Source organism: Panthera uncia, chromosome E1 (assembly GCF_023721935.1).
Source record: "Panthera uncia isolate 11264 chromosome E1, Puncia_PCG_1.0, whole genome shotgun sequence".
NCBI classification, from domain to species: domain Eukaryota; kingdom Metazoa; phylum Chordata; class Mammalia; order Carnivora; family Felidae; genus Panthera; species Panthera uncia.
In genome coordinates, this window is record NC_064814.1 from 45096792 (window position 1) to 45110411 (window position 13620).

The window sequence follows — 13620 nt, forward strand, 5'->3', positions numbered from 1 at the left end:
TCTATTCATGTCTTGTGCCCATTTCGTCACTGGATTATATGTTTTTTGGGTGTTGAGTTTGATAAGTTCTTTATAGATTTTGGATACTAACCCTTTATCTGATATGTCGTTTGCAAATATCTTCTCCCATTCTATCGGTTGCCTTTCAGTTTTGCTGATTGTTTGCTTCACTGTGCAGAAGGTTTTTTAATTTGATGAGGTCCCAATAGTTCATTTTTGCTTTTGTTTCCTTGCCTCCGGAGACGTGTTGAGTAAGAAGTTGCTGTGGCCAAGATCAGAGCGGTTTTTGCTTGCTTTTTTCTCGAGGATTTTGATGGCTTCCTGTCTTAAATTTAGGTCTTCCATCCATTTTGAGGTTATTTTTATGTATGGTGTAAGAAAGTGGTCCAGGTTCATTTTTCTGCATGTCGCTGTCCAGTTTTCCCAGCACCACTTGCTGAAGAGACTGTCTTTATTCCATTGGATATTCTTTCCTGCTCTGTCAAAGATTAGTTGGCCATACATTCATGGGTCCGTTTCGGGATTCTCTGTTCTGTTCCATTGATCTAAGTGTCTGTTCCTGTGCCAGTACCATACTGTCTTGATGACTACAGCTTTGTAATACAGCTTTAAGTCCAGCACCAATTAGCTTTTAAATACTTGGAGGGGCACCCGGGTGGCTCAGTTGGTTAAGGGTCTGACTCTTTATGATTCTTGATTTCGGCTCAGGTTGTGATTCATGGTTCCTGGGTTCAAGCCCCACATCAAGTTCTGCGCTGACAGCACAGGGCCTGCTTGGGACCCTCCCTTTTTCCTCTCTCTGCCTACCCCTCTCAAAAGTAAATAAGTAAACTTTAAAAAGAATAAATAGAGGCGCCTGCCTGGGTTCCTCAGTCAGTTAAGCGTCTGACTCTTGATTTCGGCTCAGATCGTGATATCATGGTTCCTGAGATTGAGCCCTGCATCAGGTTCTGTGCTGATACTGTGGAGCCTGCTTAGGATTCTCTCTCTCTCTATCCCTCCCCTGCTCATGTTTCTCTCTCTCTGTCTCTCCCACCCTCTCTCAAAATAAATAATAAATGTTTTTTAAAAAGAATAAGTAAGTTGGAGTTGCTTGGGTGGCGTCCAGTCAGTTAAGCATCGGACTCTTGGTTTCAGCTCAGGTCATGATGTCAGAGTTTGTGAGTTCAAGCCCCGCATCAGGCTCTGCTGGTAGTGCAGAGCCTGCGTGAGATCTTCTCTCTTCCTTTCTCTGTGCCCCTACCCTGTGCACGTGTGCGCTCTCTCTCTCTCTCTCTCTCTCTCTCTCAAAATAAATAAATTTTAAAAAATTAACAGGATGAGGTATTTTGGGGGTAAAAAATGAAAATAATTTTGATGTACTGGAAAACAATAATTTGATCGGTACTAATAAGTGTGACTCAACTCAGCAAATGTATATTGCCTGCCTTCTTTGTTTTTACCACTCTGGGGCATACAAATATTGAATAATAACAAAAACATTTATGTGGATATGACAAATATCTTTCTTTTACAGATAAATTGAGGATGGGAGAAATTAAAATTACCAGTTTCATGACTAGTATTAGAGTCAGAATGAGTTTCCTAATTTTAAGTTCACTATTCATTAAACACAGTTCTATCACCAGAATTAACGTGTCAAAATGCAAACATTGCTCCCTCCTCAGTTTTTCAGTCCTATTTTCCAACGGTGGCCCCCATTGCCTGTATGTTACAGTCTTTTCAGATATTTTTCAAGTATTTGCAAAAATTTCATGAGCATCTTTTTTTCTTAAGATTTGTAAAATAGAATTATACTTTACAGTCTCTTTTTAATATTTTTTGTCACTCTGTGAACTTGGAAATGATATTACCTGTTAGGTCATCTCATAATTAACTCTTAACAAAATAAGCTTACACCTCTATTTTTGTATGAGATTTTACCCATTGATCTTTCTCCATGAAAGATGAAGAAAGTCTGTTTTGTTTTGTTTTAGGTTGTCCTGGTTGATAATATTTGTACTTTGTTTGATTTGTTGCTCATCCCTAATTCTTTTTTTTCCACAACTTTCCCATTCTTGTATTCCTTTTTTGGTTAACAGCTATATTGTAGTATAATTGACACAAAGAACTGTACATACTTAATGTATACCATTTGTTGAGTTTGAAATATTTTGCTAATTTTTTTTTTTAATGTTTATTTATTTTTGAGAGATAGACCGTGGGCGGGAGAGGAGCTGGGGGCAGGGGGAGACACAGAATCTGAAGCAGGTTCTAGGTTCTGAGCTGTGGGCACAGAACCTGATGCGGGGCTTGAACTCCTAAGCCATGAGATCATGACCTGATCCAAAGTTGGACGCTTAACCAACTGAGCCACCCAGGTGCCCCAAGTTTAGAACATTTTCCTATTCTTCTTTTGATTACTGTGTTAGTTGGGTGGATTTTGTCATTACATACCTTTTTCAAGATGGGCTCCTAAATGGATTTCTGTGAGCCTTTTTTACATGTTAGGGGTTAATTTTTTTTTCTTCCATAAGTGAATGGCAAGTAAAAGTTGGATGAACAATTCTTAAGTTACACACTTTTCCCACTTAGAGTTACAGATACTAAGGAAAAAGTTCCCATGGATAGGACTGCAAAGAAAAATCTCAAATTCAAAAAATGCAGAAATCTCATAGGACTCATTTGCTGACTGTAATGAAATAAAATGAAAATTAGTAGGAAAAGGAGAGCTAAGAGAAATCTATCCATGTGGATGTTTTAAAATGTAATTCTAGAGGCACCTGAGTGGCTCAGTCGCTTAAGCATCCAACTTCAGCTCAGGTAATGATTTCAAAATTCATGAGTTCCAGCCCTGCATTGGGCTCTGTGCTGGTGGTGCAGAGTCTGTTTGGGATTCTCTCTCTCTCTCTCTCTCTCTCTCTCTCCCCCCGATTGTGTGCTCTCTCTCTCTCAAAATAAATAAATAAACTTAAAAAAAATATTAAAATGTACTTCTAGGGACACCTGGGTAGCTTACTTGGTTAAGCATCTGACTCTTAATTTTGGCTCAGGTTATGATCTCACAATTCATGAGTTCAGGCCCCACGTTGGGCTCTGTACTGACAGCATGGAGCCTGCTTGGGATTCATTCTCTCTCTCTCTCCCTCTCCCCCCCTTCTCTCTCTCTAAATATTTTTTTTTAAATGTACTTCTAAATACTTGAAGTCCAAAGAACAGCATGTAACTTAATAAATGAAGACATTGATAATAATGAGGGTACTTACAATAAAAACCTATAGGGTGTAGCCAACAGAGCATACAGAAAATTAGATAGTCTAATGAATCTTTTAAAAAAACAAAGGTCAGAAATGAACCACACATTCAGTTCAAGAATAAGACAATAAAATAAGCCCAACAGAAGCAGAGGGAAAGAATTAATTTTTTTAAAAGCAGAAATTAATAAAATAGAAAATATAACCTGGTAAACTTGATTGGCAAAATTAAAAACTATCTTTTAAGAAAGACCATAAAATAAAATATAAAGAAACAAAGAGCATAAAATAAAACTGATGAATAAAGAGAAAAGACATAAATGAACAGTACAGTAACAAAAAAGGCAACATAAAATGAACTCAGAGGAAGGGCACTTGCCTAGCTCAGTTGGTAGAGCATGCAACTCTTGACCTTGAGGTTGTGAGTTCAAGGCCCATGTTGGGTGTAGAGATTACGTTAAAAAAAAGAAAAAAGAATCAGTAGTTAGAATTAAGTCGTTTTTGTTTTGGGGTAATGTTGTAATAAAGACTTCTTTGCCCTGTTTCTAGTGAAAATAAATGAATAGTGGAAAGATGTCAGAGCTCCCAAATTATTAATAAAATTAAATACAATCCCAATTAAAATCTAAACAGAATTTTTCTGAATTTGACCAGATTGATTCTGAAGTTCATCTGGAAGAGGAAAATGCAGAAAAATAGTTAAGGAAAAATTTAAAGGATTAGTGAGAAAGGAACTAATTGTACCAGATACCCAAACATTGCTGTAAAAGTAGTAAGTAAAATATTTTTGTAATAGGCGCATAGGTTAGGGGAACAAATAATATTCAGAGACAGGCTCATTTTATCTATGGAAATTTAGTATATGTTACATGGCATTTCACATCGATAGGAAAAAGTACTGTTCAGCAAATAGTACCGTAGGTTGTACTAAATAAAACTTGAATCCAAAGGATGTGAAAGCCCAAGTGTTAAAGTAACAATATAAAAGTGGTAGAAAAAAGTACAGCCTTTGGTAGGAAAGGAGTTTGTAAAGGTACCAAATGTGGAAACCAGGAATAAAATAGATAAATGTGACTATATCAAAATATAGGGAGCACCTGGGTGGCTCAGTTGGTTAAGCATCAGACTATTGATTTTGGCTCAGGTCAGGATCTCACTATTTGTGTGTTTGAGCCCCATGTTATCCTCTGCTCAGACAGTGCAGAGCTCACTTGGGATTCATATTCTCTCTCTGTCTGTCTCTCCCTCTCCCTCCTTCCCTCCCTTCCCTCCCTTCCCCCCTTCCCCCCCCCCCCAAATAAATAAACATTAAAAAAAATAAAATTTCCACATGAAGATTTTTCTGAGTCCTCAAAGAGAGATTTAAGTAGTCTCAGTTTGTGGTATATTTAATCTTTCTATTCTTTGAAAACTGATTTTTTATTGAAATATCTCATTCAGTAGAATGCATCGTATTCTGATTATTCCAGATAACAAGTAACCTATTCCTCTTTTATATTCCCTAGTATGAAGCTGGGAATATAACAGACACTCATCCCTTCCCTTATTCTCCCTCCCCTACCTCTCCCCTTTTCCTTTACTTTGTCGTTTTATAGTGAACATTTGCTTTACATTTTAAAAATGGAAATATTTCAAACTTACCAGTATATGGTAGCTATGTTGCCTATCCTTATTGTACAACCTGACTTTTTTTTGGGTTTTTTAAGTATGCAAAATAATTTTTTACAGAAATATATTCTAAGTGGGCCTCATAATTAAATAAATATCTTATAATTACTATATAGACTTACACTTAAGTTAGAGGAAAGAGGAGAAAATGTTTTAAATGTTTAAAAATTGTACCTTGGAGCTGAGGCAAAATCTCCATTTGTTTGTTGACATCACTGACTTCTGACTTACAGTAGGTCATGCAACTTCTTTTTAAATGTCAGTAATAAATGTGTGTATCATTAACTTGAAACAGCATAATCAGAAGTCTAGCCTAATTAGTGTGAAGTCATATTATAATTGTACCTTCATTTACCTTAGTTTTCAGTAAGGTTCTTTTCTTAACAGGTTAAAGTAGTAAAAAAGAAAACATAAGGAAGAGGATCAAAACATATCTGCTCAGTGATGTTTCTGCTTTGTGATTCTGTAACTCAGAAAAATTTATCTAGGGGCGCCTGGGTGGCTCAGTCGGTTAGGCATCTGACTTGGGCTCAGGTCATGATCTTTTGGTTCATGAGTTCGAGCCTGGCATCAGGCTCTGTGCTGACAGCTCAGAGCCTGGAGCCTGCTTCAGATTCTGTGTCTCCCTCTATCTCTCTCTGCCCTTCCCCTGCTCACGCTCTGTCTCTCTCTCTCAAAAATAAATAAACTTTAAAAAATTTTATCTAAATGTAAGAATGAATAATGATGCATATTTTTGTGATTTTTGTTTGTTTGTTTTGCCTTAAAGAAAATCCAACATGGTATACTTACTTGGTAGATAGTTTTGTTGCTGCTGTGGTGTGGAGAGGGAGGGGTAAATACTACCTCAGACCCAGATCTCTGCTGAAGAGAAATGAATGCCAGTATACCAGGCATGTGGTATTTTCCTTAATGGTGAAGCTGAGGGTCCACTCGTACTGACTCACCCAAATTTCATTCTATTTTACTTCATCATTGCCAGGATAAAGTCTCATTGTGACCTCTTGCTGTGCGTGTACTTGTCCCAAGACTAGTAGTTGTTGAATCCTGGTCTACCTTTACAAAGTAGGTACATCTTTTCAAGTGTGATAGTAAAGGATGATCATTGTAACCCTTTGTCATGGCACATGTGGCTAGCGAGGTGTAAGACCTCCTCAATGTTTGTGTTGCTCAGTGGGCAGTTATAGTATATTTAAGAAGTCATGCATGGTACCTGTCTGAAACTTGGTTGCTGTCCAATGGCAGCAGCTTATGGGATGATCCTCAGTAGTGTCTCTGCTTGAAATGAACTTTATTCCTGTCTTCCCCAGGGACTGTGTAGTTCATCTTGGTTTTTGTCTAAAATGGCGCAGCCTAAATAAGTAAGTAAAGTAAGTAAGTAAGTAGCCTAGCTGGTATGAGGGTTGTCTTCTGGAGCAGGGCACTAAAGATGACAGTGTCCTCCTAGTGTTATGAACTTGATTGCTTGATCCCGCCTGGTCTCTTCTATTATCTTAACAGTGTGCCTTCATAACCCTTCAGACACCCCAGATTTATTAGGCCTTTTAGAATAAAGCATGTTAACTCCATTGCTTTTCTAATTCATGAATATGTGAGCTCCGCGTTTTCAGTGTATCTCTTTTAATGGGCTTGGTAAGAAAACATCTCACTCACGGGGCGCCTGGGTGGCTCAGTGAGTTGAGCCTCCGACTTCGGCTCAGGTCATGACCTCGCAGTCTGTGAGTTCGAGCCCGTGTCAGCTCTGTGCTGACAGCTCGGAGCCTGGAGCCTGCTTCCGATTCTGTGTCTCCCTCTCTCTCTCTGCCCCTCCCCCACTCATGTTCTGTCTCTCTCTGTCAAAAATAAATAAAAATTAAAAAAAAAAAATCTCAGTCTGTCAGTTTTTGACTTAACCCTGTTTCTCCTCACATAAACAATGAATTTAAAATAAAATATATATAGAATTCCCAGAACATTTTTATTCAGCCTTAGAGTGCTAGAGTACACAGTTTGAAAAACAGTTACCATTGTATTGGCTTTAAAAGACCCAAGTTTGATTCCTAGCTCCACCCCTTGCTAGCCAAAAGGTCAGTTAAATTCAGGGAGCCTGTTTCTTTATCTGTGAAAAACATCTTCTACCTCAGTCTCCTCTAATGCATGCTCTGTAATTTCCTCCGCTCTGATTTAAATTTGTAAGAGATGCTGAGGACCCTGAAGTATTCTGCTTTTAGTGTTGGTGCAATCCAATCTTTTTAGACTGGTTACTGTTTAACTAGTAGTTCATGGCATTTACAGTAACTTTAAAAAATCTTACCAGCACTCCTGGGTGGCTCAGTTGGTTGAGCGTCTGACTCTCGGTTTCAACTCAGGTCATGATCTCACAGTTCCTGAGATCGAGCCCCACGTTGGGCTCTGTGCTGACAGGGTGGAGCCTGCTTGGGATTTTCTCTCGCCCTCTCTCTCTGCTCCTCCATCCGCTCAAAATAAATACATAAACTTAAAAAAAAATCTTCCCTCCCTTTGTAAGCGTAAGTGTGTATGGGTTGGTAGCAGTGGGTGTGATATTTCAGCTACAAAAATTATGCTGGGGGATAAAAGAATAATGAAGAGAGTGTAGGAAGTCAGCTAAAATGCTTAAAATCTAACCCTGGCATTTTTTTTCCTTTTTTTTATTTTAGAGAAAGTGCTCGAGTCAGGGAGAGGGGTAGTGGGGGGGGGGGGAAGAGAAGGGGGGGGGGAGGAAGGGAGGGGGGGGGGGAGAGAGAGAGAGAGAGAGAGGGAGAGAGGGAGAGAGAGAGAGAATCAATCCTAAACAGGCTCCACACTCAGTGCAGAGCCCAATGCAAGGCTCAGTCCCATAACCCTGAGATCATGACCACAACCGAAATCAAGTGTTGGACACTCCATTGATGGAGCCACCCAGGTGCCCCTAACCCTGGCATTTATAAACCTGGAGTCGTTTAGAAAACACAGGGGTGCCTGGGTGGCTCAGTTGGTTGAGCGACCGACTTCAGCTCAGGTCATGATCTCACGGTTTGTGAGTTCCAGCCCCGCATCAGGCTCTGTGCTGACAGCTCAGAGCCTAGAGCCTGCTTCAGATTCTGTGTCTCCCTTGCTCTCTGCTTCTCCCCCACTCATGCTCTGTCTCTCTCTGTCTCAGAAATAAATAAACATTAAAAAAAAAAGTAGAAAGCAAACACAGATCTCACTTGTGATAGTTTCACTAGAGTATTTCCATATGTAAGCTAAGCTCTGTGTAGCCATTCTGTTTGTTCATGGATAAAAGTCCTTCATCTCAGTTCTTCCCTTTGATTTTAACCATTTTCTCTGATTTGTATATGAGGTTACTGGTTTGGATCTACTCAGAATTACCTTTTATGTTCTGCATGAATCCTGCTTTGATTCTAGTGATTAGTTGTTTTTCTGCATCTCTTGAGACTTAATAGATTAATTTAAATCATGTATATGGAGTTTGTTGGAGAAATGATTATAAACTTGTGCCTTGATGTCCACTCTTCCAACCTTAATAAAACTGCTGAAAATCAACTCTAGATCAACAGCTGAAACTCTGGAAGCACGATTAGGCTGTTAGAACCTAGAGATTCGTCTGTCTTAATTTATTCTTAGGTTAAGTGATTGTGATACACCTTCCCTGACAGAGGTTCCACATTCACTGGGTTCAGCTATCCCTAATGGCATCAGACTCATTTAAACTTAGGTTCTAATTTGTTTGCTATATTTTCGTATATGTATCTTGCTCTTTGGTTGTTCTTTGTTATATTAGTAATGCTATGTGATCTCTCTTTCCAAACTTTCATAGATATCATAGTGTTAATGAAACATTTAACAATAAAAAGAGAATCCATCCCTGATATTCTCAACTCACTGCTGCTCCCTGACTCCAGTGCTCATTTGAAACCTTAGTGTGGAATGGAATACTGAGGCCACTTAGGTTCTGACACTGTACTTGGTAAAGTAGACAGGCAGGGACGTCTTAGTAGCCAGATTACTTGGACACTTTTTAGACTCTGGATGACCTCTCTCAGATCTTTGTCACTGTTACACATCTCCATTTCTTTGAAACTTCCATCTTCATTGGCTTGCTGACATCTCTTAATTGTCTTACTTCTTGAATGTTGGTATCTGTCAAAGTTCCATCAGTTACATTCTAGTCCTCCCCCCCCCCCCCCCCCAGTATATACCTTCTTCTGAATTGTCTGTCACCACTTACATTGTTCAAATCACTGCTACCTGTTTGCTGATTTTCCCAGTCCTCTTCTTATGTCAGGTCTCTTTCTCAAACATGTCACCTGTACGTCTAGTTACCTCTTATATCATGTATCTTTACTTAAATATCTTATAGCTACTTCAAGTAAGAAGGTTTAAAACTGAACTTGTCATATGCCTGCCTCTTTTTCTTCGTTCTCTTTTTCCCCTGTCTGTCCAAGTGAGTGGTACTACAATTCACTAGAAACTTATGAATCAACTGTGTTCTCCCGTCTCGCATCTAGTCAGTTACCAAAACAAAAGCCTAGTGGTTAAGAGTGTGAGTCATTTTTGGTTTCAAGGATTTGGGTGTAGGGCTTTTTAAAGAGCAGTATAAGTCCATTTTTAAAGCACTTATGAAAAAATACAATACATGGAAGTATATAAATATGGGACAACTCCAGTTAAAGGAGGGAGGTGCAGAGCTCCACCTACTTAGCTAGTTTCTTCCCCATCCACTCAGTAAATGTTTTTTGGAATTATTATCCTAAATTATTTCACTACATGCTAGTTTTGTGGCCTTAGATAAATCAGTCTACCAATATATAATTCAGGGGTAATATGCTTTTGTACCTACTTTAGTAGAATTTTTTTAGGATCAAAAGAGACAGTGAATGTTTTTAAACAGGATTTAACATTTTTTAAAAAGTATAAATGTGGCAGTGCCTGGGTGGTTCAGTCAGTTAAGCTTCTGAATCTTGATCTCACCTCAGGTCTTGATCTGAGAGTTCTGAGTTTGGGACCCATGTTGGTCACTGTGCTGGATGTGGAGCCTACTTTAAAAAAAAAAACAAAAACCTGTAGGGGCACCTGGGTGGCTCAGTTGGTTAAGCGTCCGACTTTGGCTCAGGTCGTGATCTCATGGTCCGTGAGTTCAAGCCCCGCATTGGGCTCTGTGCTGACAGCTCAGAGCCTGGAGCCCGTTTCAGATTCTGTGTCTCCCTCTCTCTCTGACCCTCCCCTGCTCATCCTCTGTCTCTCTCTCTGTCTCAAAAATAAATAAACGTTAAAAAAAAAATTAAAAAAAACCCAAAACCTGTAAATGTGACATACAACTATAATGAGGTGCTGCTTTATGCATATTTGGAGTCATCTACAACTTCTGATTGATTACATTTGCCACATAACTTTTTAAAATGCAAATGTTGGGTTAAGCCACACAGACCTTAGAAAAATGTTGCACAAGTTTTAAAAATTTAACATTTAATTCACTTTTTATAAAAGTTACATAAACAGAATCAAAGGATAAAAACTGTTGGTTTTGTGTTTGTTTCTAAAGTTTATTTATTTATTTTGAGAGAGGAAGCAAGAGAGAGAATCCCAAGCAGGCTCCACACTGTCAGCACGGAGCCAGATGTGAGGCTTGAACTCAAGAACTGTGAGATCATGACCCGAGCCGAAATCAAGAGCTGGACCCTTAACCGACTGAGCCACCCAGGCACCCCAAAACTGTTTTGTTTTGTTTTTTAATCAGTAAAGGCTAAACCAAATATTTGAAAAGTAAAGATGGTGAAGGGATGGCATTCATAACTGCTGTTAGGAATATAAATTGGTACAACTATGGAGAGCAATTTGAAAGTAGCTATCAAAATGTACTAAAAATGTATATAATTTTTGTCTCTGTCCAGGCTACTGTAATAAAATACTGTAAACTAGGAGGCTTATAAACAACGGAGATTTATTTCTTACAGTTCTAGAGTCTGGAAAGTCCAAGATCAAGGCACTTGGCAGATTTACTGTCTGGTGATGCTTGCTTCTTGGTTCATAGTCTTTTGCTTCCTGGTTCATAGTCTTTTTTTATAAGGGCATTAATCTCATTCATGAGGGCTCTGCTCTCATGACCTAAGCACCTCCAAAAGTCCCGTCCCCAAATATTAGGTTTCAGTATAAGAATTGGGGTGGGTGGATATAGGAGGATAACACACATAACATTCAATTTGTAGCATCATTTGACTCAAATGTAAAGATGTGAGAAAGCCTTTATATGAGTGTTTGTTTACAACATTGCTTAAGATGATGAAAAATTAGAAATAGCCTTGAAAGTCCAGCAATAGGTAATTGCTTGAATAAAATTTGGTCCATCTACATCATGGAGTATTGTGTTTGAGTATTAAATAACTAGGATGTCATGGATGAACATTTACTGACAAGGTTAAGATTTTCATGACATGGTGAACAAAATTAACAGATAATTTATTTAATTAAAAGCCATACATACATATCCATGGTGATGTGAATGTATGGGCAAAGAACATGGTATGAGAAGACTATACTGAATGAAGGGTTAGCAGCGGTAATCTGAAAATGTTGGGACTTTTTTTTTTTTTTTAATAAGGAAAAGGAATAATCGCTTTGCATTTTTCTCCTTTTACTATTCTTACCTGAAAAGTACCACCATTTATGTATCTTTACAAAAAAATAAGTCCATTAAGATCATAATTGTTATAATTTGTGCCATCTATTACATGTGCATATTACATGTTTTATGAACTTCAAGGTTGTAAGCTGTGTGCAGTATGTTTGGGCAGTTTCAGGGATTAGGGCTTGACCCTGAGGTAAGAGCTAGGTAGGAACATTAAGTATTTACAAGTTCTATATATTATTTGTTTACCCTTGACATTTTTTAAGAAGAAAATAAAGCTAAGAAATAGGTATGTCTTTTAACTTCTTTGTTTCCCTTATTATTTGGGATATTCTAACCAAAGGGAAATTTACTTTTGTTGAAGGTTTGTAACACAGGCTTTGACAACACAATATTTGATGGAATATTTTGAGAGATCCACTGCCTTCCTATTTTGTATTCTTTCGGAAGGCCCAAGTAGAACTACGTGGTGGAAATTAAAACGAAGTAGATTTCAGCTCCATGTAAAGAAGACACTTCTTACGAATCGAGTTATCCATTAGTAGAACAGGCCAGAAGGTACAGGCTATGATATGAGCAGCACACAGACACAGACTCACAGTAATAGTAAGAATTTACCTTTCCTCAGCCCCTGTGTTCATGAATGTGATGTGCTTGACCCTATCTTCCACTAGTTATTAATGCTTTAATTTTTGGTATGCTAATAATTACCTGGAATATATAAAGTGTTTGATATAACTCCCTATTATCTTTTTCTACTGTTTGCTTTATTTTTAGCATGCCATTGAATTAAAACTGGAGGGGCGCCTGGGTGGCGCAGTCGGTTAAGCGTCCGACTTCAGCCAGGTCACGATCTCGCGGTCCGTGAGTTCGAGCCCCGCGTCGGGCTCTGGGCTGATGGCTCGGAGCCTGGAGCCTGTTTCCGATTCTGTGTCTCCCTCTCTCTCTGCCCCTCCCCCGTTCATGCTCTGTCTCTCTCTGTCCCAAAAATAAATAAAAAACGTTGAAAAAAAATTAAAAAAAAAAAAAAAACTGGATTCCACCAATTCGACAATACTACTAGAGTGTTTTTATTTCCTAAAGCATTAGGTGGGCAGTGGCTTTGAAAGGGTAGTCATAGCGGCATTGTTTGTGGTAGTAAAAGCATATGTCTCTATAATGGAATACAATATTTTTTTAAAAGGCAGATTTATATCTGCTGATAAAGAATGATGGTTAAGATTAGGTGGGTGTATGGGATATTGTGTGTAAGACTTTTTATATATAGTGTATTGCATTCTGTTTTAAAAAACAAATATTGATTACCTCTAGAAGAATATGCAGGAATGTGTGTGTATAGGTAGATTGTCTCTGAATATGCAAAACACTAATAAAGTGGTTACCTCAGGGAGGTCAGTGGTAGAATGGATATTTTATTGTGTACTTATGTGTTTAAACTTTGTTTAACCTTGCATACATATTAACTTTCAAATTATTTAAATGAAAATGTTTTACAGGAAATCTCAAACAAACAACTATTTGTTACAGTGGTAGTTAGGGCTCAAAAAAATTGAGAGACATTGGAATAGGTTGCTTTAGGAGGGAGGTAGTTGATTTTCTCTTTGAAAAATTATAAGGAGAGCATAAAGAGGCATCTGCTAATTCAGCTTTTCTAACCTTTGAGTTCTTTCTAATTCTAAATGAATGTCTCATACTGTGATATTGTACTAAGTTTATAGCCTGTGCCACCTTTTTCGTCCACTCTAATGGTTTAAAGTTATCTCTTATATTAAATGCATATTAATTATAATTTATCAGAACAATTCTGTGTACAACTAAATTTCAGTTGCTAGTCCTTGAGCATCTGCTAAACATAACAAGTAGTAAAGGAAGGCTAAATGTAAACATGAAAAAAATTGATGATTACTGTCACAAATTGATAGCTGTTATATAAGCCATATCTTGATCCATAGAGTACCCACATCTTGTAAGGTAAGCAGTACATTAGAAACTTACAACTAAAAGCTCAGGAATAATGTTACAGTATTTTGGACGTACTATGGCAGGGCTAAATGTTTTAGAGGCTTTGGGGGAAGGTTCCTTTTTTGTGAAAGACTTGGATTTGGAAGGGAA

The 13620-nt window shown here is 38.1% G+C and overlaps 1 protein-coding gene across 2 annotated transcripts in view; it reads left to right on the top strand.

The window, feature by feature from the left end:
• PAFAH1B1 (platelet activating factor acetylhydrolase 1b regulatory subunit 1) overlaps nt 1-13620 on the top strand; it is a 76076-nt gene that overhangs the window by 42905 nt on the left and 19551 nt on the right. The gene's annotated exons all lie outside the window — the stretch shown is intronic.